The following is an 11,754-nucleotide window of genomic DNA, read 5'->3' as shown; positions in this document are numbered from 1 at the left end:
TCTAAAGTCAATCTTATTGGCTACTCCAAATAACAAACCAGGAAAAAGTTTAACTACAGCGAAAGATATATGGGGGAATGGGAAGGTTCTACAGAGATCACAAAATGGTGGATGAGACATTTAGAGAGCCCTGCGAGAGCTAAGGATAGGAAAGGAGAGATTGCATGGGCTGGAAAAGATACTGCCTCCAGAGCAGAAATCAATCACATTGTGTGGAAACAAAGAAATCTCAGGCCGACGACGGACAAGGAACTACAACATGCAATGTGTTGAAAAGTAGGAAAAGTTTGCCAATGGCTCGATGCTCGGAATGGTGAATGCTGAAAGTAACAAATGAAGGGCAGAATACAGCCAAACAAGAGGACAAACTTGCAAGTGAGTAAATAGACAATTCAAAAGACATGAAGTTTCTATAGCAGACAGATGGAGCTGATATTAGAAAAGGAAAGCAGCAAATGGAAATGGGTGGAGCACCTGAACGTCAGTTTTCTCTCCAGAGGAAGAGTTTTAGGAACAGTCATTTTTTTTAAATGGAATTGGCAAAGCAGATGACAAACTAATATTAGAGCAACAACCGTCTTTTATTCACTTACAGCAGATCTTGTCAGCGTGCAGAGAAGATCCCCACCCTTCAGTGAATCATTGGTGTCTAGCACACCAGATGCTTAAACTGATTAATTTGTATTAACTTGGCCAATATGTTTGACGGCTTATGCTGCCTATTGCAACGAGCTATTCAGTACAGGGAAACCTGGATTTCCTGTGCAACGGATTGGTGAGATTTATAAATAATTGTAGCAGAGAGTTGTGTTTATGTGATAGGAATTAGAAACAGGCCTCAGCTATGCAGGTGTGGATCCTGAGTTTCAGCCTCCCACTCTAATTAGGATCCAGGGATTTGGTTCAGCCCCTTAGAGGGAGGGACCAGCTGTAAAATTCAGATCTGGATCTAAATTTGGAATTGACCTCTGCCAAAGTTCAGAAGCACTAGGAAATGAGATTTTGATGTAGGCTCATTTCTAATAAGAATATAATTTTTAGGGACAGAAGATCCATGTATATTTAGCTACTTTATTTCTTTGATTTAACAGATACAGTCCACAGTGGAGATTACATGAAAATACTTGACTAACCAGTTGAAAACTGTATGCTGAACAATGAGTGTCTATATTCTGTGGACTAGATTCTGATTTCTGTTGCATTGGTGTAAATCAGTAGTTGATAGAAGTGCTTGAGATTTATGCAAGTGGAATAGAGATCAGATGTATTTTTATGATTTGTAATTCCATACTACTCTTTGTATGTTCTTTAGTGACAGCCATTAGTGAGTCTGGTATAATTCCCAATACTCAACTAAAAAAATTAATAGAAAATTCACCCCAGACCAGGGCCTATGTTCTGAGAATTGGGTGAATATTTATTCCTGATGGTTTTAAATAGTTTAGTACATTTTTCCTGTATTTTTCATTTTTCATTTGAATCGCAGAAGCAAATATGCCAAAACATAATGGGATTTACTGTTCTTGCAGTTTTTCTCACTGGCAGAAAGTGTATGAACATGCACATTCATACACATAAGTGTGGAGGGACAGCACAACAGCCTATTCTATGAATTTCAGGTTTACAGAAAAAAGAAGTTAACACAAACATCTGAAATTGTAGACTGCTCATCCAAACCAAAGCCAAAAGCTTAATCATATGAGGTTCAGTGAGCATTCCTTTTCACATCTTCTCTATGGCTGTACCATATTGTGTCTGATCCATTCCTTGTATCACATTTTCATGCATTTTAAAATATCTTATCTTAGTGCTTCAATTTCTGCTTTGTAGTAACCCTGAGAGTCCTGGATAGAGCCATCTGGCTCTGATCTCTTAACTTTAATTCCTTTATGGAGTCTTTTGGAGAGACCGACTTTTCAATATTTCACCCCCTTTGGAAAGGCGGCTTCTTTCCTCTCTCCCAGGTATCAATTTCTCATCTTCCCCTATAAATTCCGAAGGAGAAAATTAATTTTAATGGTATTATATGGTCTCAAATAAAACATTCATTTAGTTAATGTAAAATCATGGTTTCCACTAAAAATACTTTAAAAACAAGTATTTAAAATCCTTTGCAGCTGACACATTTGTTCTCCTGTGGAGGGCAGACTTGTAGCTGTGATATGGAATACACAGAGTTCTGTGATATATGCTGTCTGGAAGAGAATAGACACAGCAAGAAATAATGGCTGAGTTCTATGTGGAGAGTGTTGAAATCAATGAAGAAACTTCAGAAGCCTCTGAAAAAGAAATTGTAATTGATGAAAAAGCCACTCTAGATGTGAAAAACCTTATAGATCTGATCCACCGTAAAGTGAAACTGACATGGCAAATAGAAATGAAAAGTTGACTGGTGGGGCTGGATGACTCAAGAGGCTTGTAACTGATAGGAGACATTGGCCTCTAGGTCACTGCTTTTAAATGTGTGCAGATTCACAAATTGCTATTGTGCAAAAGTCATTAATGTGCTGGGAGTGTTAGTCTCCCAAGGCCGACACCATAGGAATAACCATAAGTTTTGGGGTGTCATTAATTTTAGCACAGGTCAAGGATTTAGGCCACAATCCAGCAAAGCATTCAATCACCTCTTTAAGATAATTTTATAATTAGAGCTGGGCAACATTGTTTGGATTAGTAGTTTATTTGCCAAAAAATGCAGTTTACTGAAACTATCTGTGAATTTGACGTAAATATGCTGAATAATTTTGGCCACAAATATTGGAGAGAGAGGGTGAGAGGGAAGCGGTCTGAGGCACCATTCACAAACCAGGAGGAGAAGGGGCTGCCTGTGTGCATCCCCCCCCCAATACTCTCAAGTCTACAGAATTTCCCTGTCATGCAGGAGACCCAGGTTTAAGTCCCCATTCTGCCTGATTCAGAGTATCTTTTACACTGCATATGAGGGCTCTAACCACTGGATTATAGGTTTTCTGGGTGGCTGTCTCTTGTTGAAGCTGTTCCACTTTGTGTAAAAATAATTAAGTCATTGGGCCAGACAGAGAGATACTCTATAGCCAAGTGGTCAGGGCATTCCCTTGGTGAGGGGTACCTGGGATCAAGTCCCTGCTTCAATGAAACTTTAATGATTTATACACGGTGGCGCAATTTCAGCAGGAGAGACTGAGCCCCACCATTTAAACATACCTATCATTCTGCAGTTGTCTGAACAAGAAGTCAACCTTTCTCTCTATCAGATTCTTATAATGTGCCAGTCGTTATGGTGTTCAAGTACTTCTATTTCAGACATACTTTGCAGGTTCAGGGTCTGAAATAGAGGTACTTGAATACTATAGTGCCAAGCACATTATAAAAAAAATAGAGACAAAAAGGGGGGGGGTTATTTCTTGTTCCAAATGACTGCAGAATAATATGTACATTTAAATGTCAATAATATTAGAATTCACTGGTTTTTTATCAGTGTTTGTGGGGAAATGGACAAGATAGTCTAGTAGACAGTGAGTGGGACTGGGCAGTTGGGAAATCCTGCCTTCTATTCCTGGTGCTGCCAATGATTTGCAAAGTGAACTGGAGAAACTCATCCAAATTCATCATTGGCATGAACTCATGCAACTCTTGTTGTCAACAGGAGTTGCACCTGCAAGCTTGCTGTGTTTCAATTTCCCCATCTGTAAAATGTTAAACACCTGAGGGGTGTGTGGTAAGGACTGATGAGCTAATGTTTATCTCATGCTTTGAAGATATAGTTTTACATAAGTGCCAAGTATTTTAGGTAAAAGTAAGATTGCAGGCCAGATTCTGGGGTGTGTATCTACTGCACAGAGCTTGGGTCAAGGAATGGTGTGCAGAGATTGGTTGTTAGATTAACCCTTCAGCAATTGGGGTAATGCAGGAGTATCCCAGCCACAGCTTTTTTTCCTGTGGCTAGGCACCTTTTTTCTCTGTTGTGGCGGTGGTCAGTGAGGGTGGAGGTGGCTTTATGCCATTGGAAATCCACCTTACACTATGGTAAATCTCCATGAAGTTAACAGATTACACCTGGAACAAAGCAGCTGCACCTTACCAGAGAATCTGACCCAAGATTTTTATTTTATTGTGGCCATACATCTTTATATAAACTGTACAGGAGACCTGTAACTTCAGCACTTACGAAACTAAATCTAGGATAGCTAGAACTGACTGGACGTTGAATAGCTTGTGTTTGCCAAGGTTTCTCAGTCAGATGGCTGGAATGAGATGCCAATTAGAAGACTGGTGCAATGATAGACTATTTGTACCTATTCTCTAGCAAAGTTGAGCATAAGTCTGCGGACAGTTGTCATGCCTGTCAAGTGGAGAAGATCATTATTGCAAGCAACTGAGTGGCACTAAGCAAAATGATAGGGGACAATCCAAACCTTCTACAGGTAATGAGTAATGTGTAGAGTATAATCTGACAACAGGATATGGATGTGACGATGTGGAAGAGTTGGTTCATATCTCATGAGATTTAATGTAGGCAATAACCATTATTAGGCACATCGTGCTCAGCACACTACATGAAGAAGAAATCCTAACCCCTCCACAAAGAAAGGACCAATTATAAGAAAGATGCTTAATATTTGGCTTGATAAGGGCATAAGGGGTTAACTTCATCTCTGCATGGTGTCAAGTATCAGAGGGGTAGCCGTGTTAGTCTGGATCTGTAAAAGCAGCAAAGAGTCCTGTGGCACCTTATACACTAACAGACGTATTGGAGCATGAGCTTTCGTGGGTGAATACCCACTTTGTCGGATGCATGTACGTCGAAGTGGGTATTCACCCATGAAAGCTCATGCTCCAATACGTCTGTTAGTCTATAAGGTGCCACAGGACTCTTCGCTGCTTTCATCTCTGCAGTCCACTTTGTCTATTGCAGACTTTCTGCACCTTCCCCAGAAGCATCTGGCACTGGGCACAATTGGAGACAGACCACTGGATGAGATGGACCGCTGGTCTGATTCATTATGACAATCTCTGTATTCCTAAGTACTTGATTATGTTGGAAAGGTGAAACTGACAGAAAGGCAGACTTGCCTTCTCAATCTGCAGAAGAAACACATTAGCTCATTGTTTATAGTGCAATGCTTCTCTGGTATGACAATCTTTCTACCTGTTCAGTTTGTATAATATATAACAGAGTATCCTACAAACAGAGGTCAGCAAGCTTAAACTGAAGAAGCAAAAGTGTGGACTTTTGCTCAAACTAAGCAGTTACATAAACTGCTATGTACAGTGTTACTCGTTTCTGAATCCTGATCAGGGTGATTAATGGCCTAGCAGTTTTCACAGGGAGATAGCTATTTGCATGACAGCATTTGACAAGAAGCGGTCAGCATTTGGTAATTTAAAAGATAAAGATAAATTCAGATTACGGCTTGTACTTTCAGCCCTTTTCCTGAGATTAAAACAGCCAATAATGGAATAAATTTACTGTACAAACGAACTTAAACCACCCACAATTCATGTACTGCAATATCAGACATGACACAGCGAGCCCTCTGTGGCTCATGCAGAAAATGTAAGGGTCTCATTTAAAGCTGTAAATGAGAAAAGGAAAGGAATTCAAAGGAAATCTTGGCATTCTTTTTTGAACTCGCTCTATTCTGCCTACAGGAAGAATGAAATTATATGGGCTATCACCCACAGGGTCATATTCATCCAAGAGGAGGGGAGGTGCCAAATAAAAGGTTCATCACTTCCGTCTATAAAATGTGAATCCTTTTGCCGCTGAATATGAAGACAGCCTGTGTGCAAGGCTTGTGCTGTTCAAAAGGATAATTTTAGAACTATGATTTCAAAAGGATGTCATGGAGCTGTCCTGGAGATAAATTTTTATTATAGTAGCTCCTAGGGTCCTCATTTGGCTAGGTGCTATACACACAACTAAAAGATGGTCCCTGCCTCAAGGAATTTATCATCAAATTCTAAGACAAGAGACAACAGCAGGATTCAGACAGATGGGGAGCACAAAGAAGCAGAGAAATAATATGGCCAGTGTGATAGGCAGTGGTCTTGGCACACCAGCTGCCTAACTGTTGTCAAGTAATTGTCACTCCTGGTTTTTATGAAGTGCTTGTTTCTGATATATAGCACACGCCCCAGTCCTGATTCTTTGAGCAAAGCTGGAAGGGAAAGGCTTTACTGCCAGAAACTATGAATCTTTACCACCAGCCGGGCCAGCCTTAGGGAAAATAGCACCCTGGGCAAACTTGTATTTTGGCTCCCCTGGTCCCAGCTGCCTTCCTAGGCTCCCCGTCGCCCCAGCCCCCATTGCCTCTTCCTCCACCACTCATTGCCCCCAAATTCCCTTCCATGACCTTGCACTCCACGCCCATCCTGCTTCTTGCCTCTTCACCACAGCACCTCCCTGACCACGCCACCCATGCATAGGGCCCATTTTGCCCTGCAGTGTCTCACATCTGGATGCCACGGTGATGGGCATCATAAGAAACCCCACAGCAGTCACTTTGACTCCCCCAGCCAGTGCTACAAGGAACCCTCATCTAGTCTTGAGCAGGCAACCAAGACAATGTAGTAGGCAGTCTTTTGCCCTTTGACAGGGTGAGCGGGCACTTCGACAGGGGGAGCCTGTCATTTGCACCTCCCAAATTCTCCCACTCAGCATGGCATCCAGCTCCTCTGCCAGAGCCCCAGAGGGTCAGCAGCCCAAGGGGAGGTGCAGTGACAGGAGGGCACCAGAGGAGCATGGTGCCCTGAGAGCTCCAGAAATGGGGGAGGGACCCAGAGATGTGGAGAGATAAATTACATTGGTGTGGGGATACCAGGGGGACAGTGACATGAGGGTTCCAGGAGGGCAGATCTCTCCCCACCCCAATATTATGAATCCCCAATATTCAAGTACCCCTGCCCAGTCCCAGGGAAGGTAGGTTATTGCTGGAGGGGGAGGTTAAAATGCTCCAGTGCACTGAAGGTAGTTAGGGTGGGTGGTAATGGTTGAAGGTTGGCTCCTGAAATAGCCCCACCCCCCTGCACTAACACCTCCCTTTGGGATGAAAAAGAAAAAGGGGGAACTCCTGAGAGCTGGGGAGCATGGGGAACTGTGGGGTCCGAGTGTGGCATGCAGGAGGGGGAAACTCAAAGATGTGAGGGCAGGGGCGGCTCTAGGAATTGCGCCGCCCCAAGCAGGGCGGTACGCCGCTGGGGGCGCTCTGGCGGTCGCCAGTCCTGCGGCTCCGGTGGACCTCCCACAGGCACGCCTGCGGATGCTCCATCGAAGCCGCGGCACCAGCGTACCCTCCGCAGGCACGTCTGCGGCAGGTCCACCAGAGCCGCGGGACCAGCGGACCCTCCGCAGGCATGCCTGTGGGAGGTCCACCGGAGCTGCCTGCCGCCCTTACCGGAGCAGCCTGCCGCCCTCCCGCGGCACGTTGCCCCAAGCGCGCGCTTGGCGTGCTGGGGTCTGGAGCCGGCCCTGTGTGAGGGACACCCTGAGAACTGGGGAGAAAGCGGGGGGGCTGTGAGAACTGGGAGGCTGGGATCTGTGGGGCAGAGGGAGGTGCCTCCTGTGAGCTGTATGGGCATGGAGGGGGACTGGGAGCTGTGGGCACAGGGACGGGTCCCTGGGTGCTGGCAGGGGCTGGGGGCACAGGGAAGGGTCTTCCAGGCTCTGGCAACACAGAGGGGCCCGGGGAGCTGGGTGGGCTGGTACCTAGAGGCACAGGGAAGGGTCTCCTGGAAACTGGGGGGGCTGGGAGCTGGGGGGCACAGTGAAGGGTCCCCTGAGGGGGCTGGGAGATGGGGCACAGGGTCAGGACCCCCTAAGACTTACTGGTCTCTTTGCCCTTCAGTTTTAGTTCCCAGTCCCTCCTAACCTGGAGGAGGCTGGCAACTTCCACACCTGCCTTCCATTAGGTGGCATGGCTTTCATTCAGACCGCCCCTGGAAAGAGGAGCGGCAGGGCTGGGATAGTCTGGGAGGAGGATGCAGGGAAGATCCCGAGATGCAGTTGCCGAGTGCGGAGGCAGGACTTGGAGCCAGGCTGGGAAGCCCTGTAGGGTGGCGAGCAGGGGGCATCTGCTCAGGAGCAGGGTAGAGGATGTTCCTGATGCACAGGGCTGCACGCGCAGGCAGAGAGGGGAAGCCCGAGCCCCTGGCCTCTGCACCATGGTGCCCCCTGGCTACGGCTCCCACTTTGCCCTACCCTAAGGCCGGCCCTGACTCTCAGTCTGAAAGCAAGTTCCAAGATACTTACCCATATGTTTGATAAATAGTGAAAAGCCGCATATTCAACCTTATGCTTCCCTCCAGTGCAGGTTTGTGGCCACGTGCCTCCGTGCTGTCCATGCAGATTTCATTAGCTATGCCCCTTGCATAACCATAACCCCTGCATGTGAAGTGAATGTGACTATGGAGCCTCCTTGAGCAAAACATTTTCTGCTTTTCACTTTCCACCCACAGGGTCAGGAGATCTGCAGCTTTTAAGGTGTTTTTGGCCTACGTCACCTTCATGAGGTGCTTAGGAATAGGAGCCCCAAATCAAAGACACTCTGTTCAAAATAACTGGAATGGCTATTAGGGAACAGGAATGCAGGTGTTTGCTAGAATTCAAAGACAAAAGAAGTTATCACCAAGTCAAATGCCTTTCAAAAGTCTAAGAATATTATGTCAACATTGTTACCTTTATCAACCAAACTTTTCATCTCATCAGAAAAAGATATCCAGTTTGACAGGATTTATTTTCTATATACCCATGATGATTTACATTACCCTCCTGTAGTTCTTTATTAATCGAGTCCCATACCAGCAGCTTCATTATCTTACATGAGATCAATGTTAGGCTGACAGGCCTATAATTACCTGGGTCATCCCATTTACCCCTTTTAAAATTGGCACAACATTAGTTTTCTTCCTGGCTTCTTGTATTTCCCCAGTGCTCTAAGACTTAGTGAAAAATCAACACTAACAGTCCAGTGAGCTCCTCAACCAGCTATTTTAAAACTCTTGGGTGCAAGTTATCAAGTCTAGCCAATTTTTAAAATATATTTAACTTTAGTAGCTGTTTAACAACCTCCTTAGATGCTAGTGGAATGGGAAGAGAGTTATCAGATAGTAGGGGGAAAACTTCGGTGCTTAACGTCATAGGTGCACCATCTTGGAATGCCCTAACAACTAGGAATCCATCTTTGATGGCCTTCTTCCGCCTCCTCAGGTAATGTTTCTCACCCTTTCTACTGAAAGGTGGGAAATCAAGCAACCATGTGACCTGTGATCTGCCCAATAACAGCAAGGCATATAAGGGCTAGCACATCAGAAGAAAGGGGTTGCCCTTCTGAGTAGCAGAGTCCTGGAGGTGGTGCTGCTGCTGCTGCAATTGTTGGAGGGCATAGCAGACATCTCTGCTCTCTAGGTTGCCTCAGAGGAGTATGCTGAACACCACGCTCATTAATCTGGTTGCCGGAGGGTATTTCTCACTTGCATACAGATAGTGTGTCACTAGCGGCCACTCTTTAACTGAGAACAAACACACACCCATGATGTTGCAGGGGGAGTGCAAGCCAAGTCATCACTGGGACAGAGCTGTCATCACCTGATCCTAAGGTCCATTCCTCCTTACCTGTGGGTTCCACCTACCTGGACCAGTCCGGAGCTGTCCTGTCATCGTGAGCATCCTCAGAGCTGCAAGACATGGTAGTGGTCCATTGATCCTCCATCCTCTTACCTGGGTCCCTTCCTAGGGGAGGGAAACTGACCCTCAGTCACAGTCAGCATACTGCCAGCCCTTTACTTACCTTATATCACTTGTTGTGGGAGTCCTTGCTTTACCTGTGTTCCTAATCATTTGGTTCCCCTCTGGTTTACCTTGTTTAGAACTGTTGATGGTTCAATAAGTACCTTGGTTGTTTACACCCACACATCCTAGTTGGTTTACTTTTTTTTTTTAAGGGGCTGACAACAAACCCCGAAGACAGATGCAGGTAAGGGACATTCTTAGACTGGTTCTCTGTCAGTCTTACTAACCAGTCAACAAGATGATATGATTACATCCTCTGACTTTTTTCCAAATACAGAACAGAAAAATCTATTGAACGCTTCTGCTTGTTCATTAATTCTACCAAATAGAATTAGTAGAAACCCTTCAAATTATGGAGCAAAACAGTAGTTAGGATTCTTTTTGTTCCTAATATACTTTAAAAGCTTCTTATTATCCTTAACTCTGCTGGTCATAGATGTCTCCTTGTGTTCCTTAGCTTCCATCATCAATTTTGTACAATTTCTAGCTTATTTATATTTATTACTATCAACTTCCCTGTTCATCCATTAGTTAAATATTTTTTAATTTTATAGCTGCCTTCACTTCCCCTTTAAACAAGGAGAGGTTTTTGTTTTAGCCTTTATGGCCTTCTTCCTCAATTGTGAGACTGTGGCTTTTTGGGCATGGCATAAAGTGATCTTAAACAATTTCCAGTTACCATTCACATTTTTCTGATTTCAGTTCTTCTCAACTGATTTGGCTCAAATTGTTTTGTGAAATTGGCCCTTTTAAAGCACCAAGTATCTAGATCACATTTTTAATGTGCAACAGAATAAAGTCCTGACCAGTGATAAAGTCCTGATCACTTGTATCTAAATTACTATTAACTTTTAGTTCTGTAATCTGTCCTTCTTTATCTGTCAAGACAAGGTCTAATATAGAATCCATCATGTTGGATGCAACACTTTCCGAGGTAGGAAATTGTACCTGTGCATATTACTTTGCAGGCTGCAACTATTATCATGATGTTAGGATAGCACTGGGAGCACTGCTAGTGGAAGTATGGTAGCTAGTATTGTGACAAAGCTCTGTCCTTGTCTCTGTGGGTCCTGCATTTCCTGGCAGATTTTGCTAGCCTCAGAGGCTCACTGTGACCCTCCATGTAGCCCTTCTCTCTTTAGAGGCAAGGGTCACAGCCTACCGAGCCATTTTAATTATAAGCCAGCAAGGGAGGAGAGGAGAAACTATCCTCCCTTGCACAGTCTATGTTGTCTCCTAGTCTCAGTGATTAATCAGGGGGGAGCCCAGGCCCACCCTTTGCTCCTGGCTCCAGCCCAGGGACCCTAACAGTATCAGTTATGGTAGCTGACCTTTTAGAAACAGGACACATACAATTCCCTGGGCTACTTCCCCACAGCAGCCCCCACTTCCTCAAGCTCCACTTCACCCTTATCTCAGGGCCTCCTTCCTTGTGCCTGATATGGTGTGTATGTGTTTCTCCAACAGCACAACTTCCTCCCACAGCTCCTGACATGCACACCCACCAGAATAACTGGGAGATTTTTAACTAGTTTCAGCCAGCCCCCGATTGGCTTCAGGTGTCCCAACCAACCTAGCTGTCTCCGCTGCTTTCTGGAAGGATCTTAATTGGCCCCAGGTGTCTTGATTAATCTGGAGCAACTGCCATTTGGTTACCATGGTAACTGGGATTTGTTTAGCCTGGGGCTAACATACCTGTTTCTCACTACCTTCCTATAGCCATTTATTATTTATTAGTCTGTTTTTTGGCAGGGACAAGTTATTGCAAGTACAGTAATTCCTCACTTAAAGTTGTCCCAGTTAACGTTGTTTCGTTGTTACGTTGCTAATCAATTAGAGAATGTGCTTGTTTAAAGTTGTGCAGTGCTCCCTTATAACGTTGTTTGGCAGCCGCCTGCTTTGTCCACTGCTTGCAGAAAGAGCAGCCCCTTAGAGCTAGCTGGTGGGGGCTTGGAACCAGGGTGGACCAGCAGCCCCGCTGTCAG

At 44.9% G+C, this 11,754-nt stretch overlaps 1 long non-coding RNA gene across 3 annotated transcripts; it reads right to left on the bottom strand.

Moving 5' to 3' along the window:
- Positions 1 to 1,091: 1,091 nt before the first annotated feature.
- Positions 1,092 to 11,402, bottom strand: LOC120374975. Of its 3 annotated transcripts, none has more exons than XR_005586372.1 (3): positions 11,343 to 11,402; positions 9,610 to 9,709; positions 1,092 to 2,279 (listed from the first exon to the last, which is right to left on the bottom strand). It is a non-coding gene; the product is annotated as an uncharacterized LOC120374975 (long non-coding RNA). The 3 variants fall into 3 exon arrangements; XR_005586373.1 differs by having other exon boundaries at positions 1,092 to 1,985; XR_005586374.1 differs by lacking the exon at positions 1,092 to 2,279 and adding an exon at positions 8,491 to 8,576.
- Positions 11,403 to 11,754: the final 352 nt, after the last annotated feature.

This window comes from Mauremys reevesii, linkage group 11 (assembly GCF_016161935.1).
Source record: "Mauremys reevesii isolate NIE-2019 linkage group 11, ASM1616193v1, whole genome shotgun sequence".
Taxonomy (NCBI): Eukaryota; Metazoa; Chordata; order Testudines; family Geoemydidae; genus Mauremys; species Mauremys reevesii.
The sequence above is the reverse complement of the archived record's forward strand: the minus strand, read 5'-3'. Positions and strand labels throughout refer to the sequence as shown.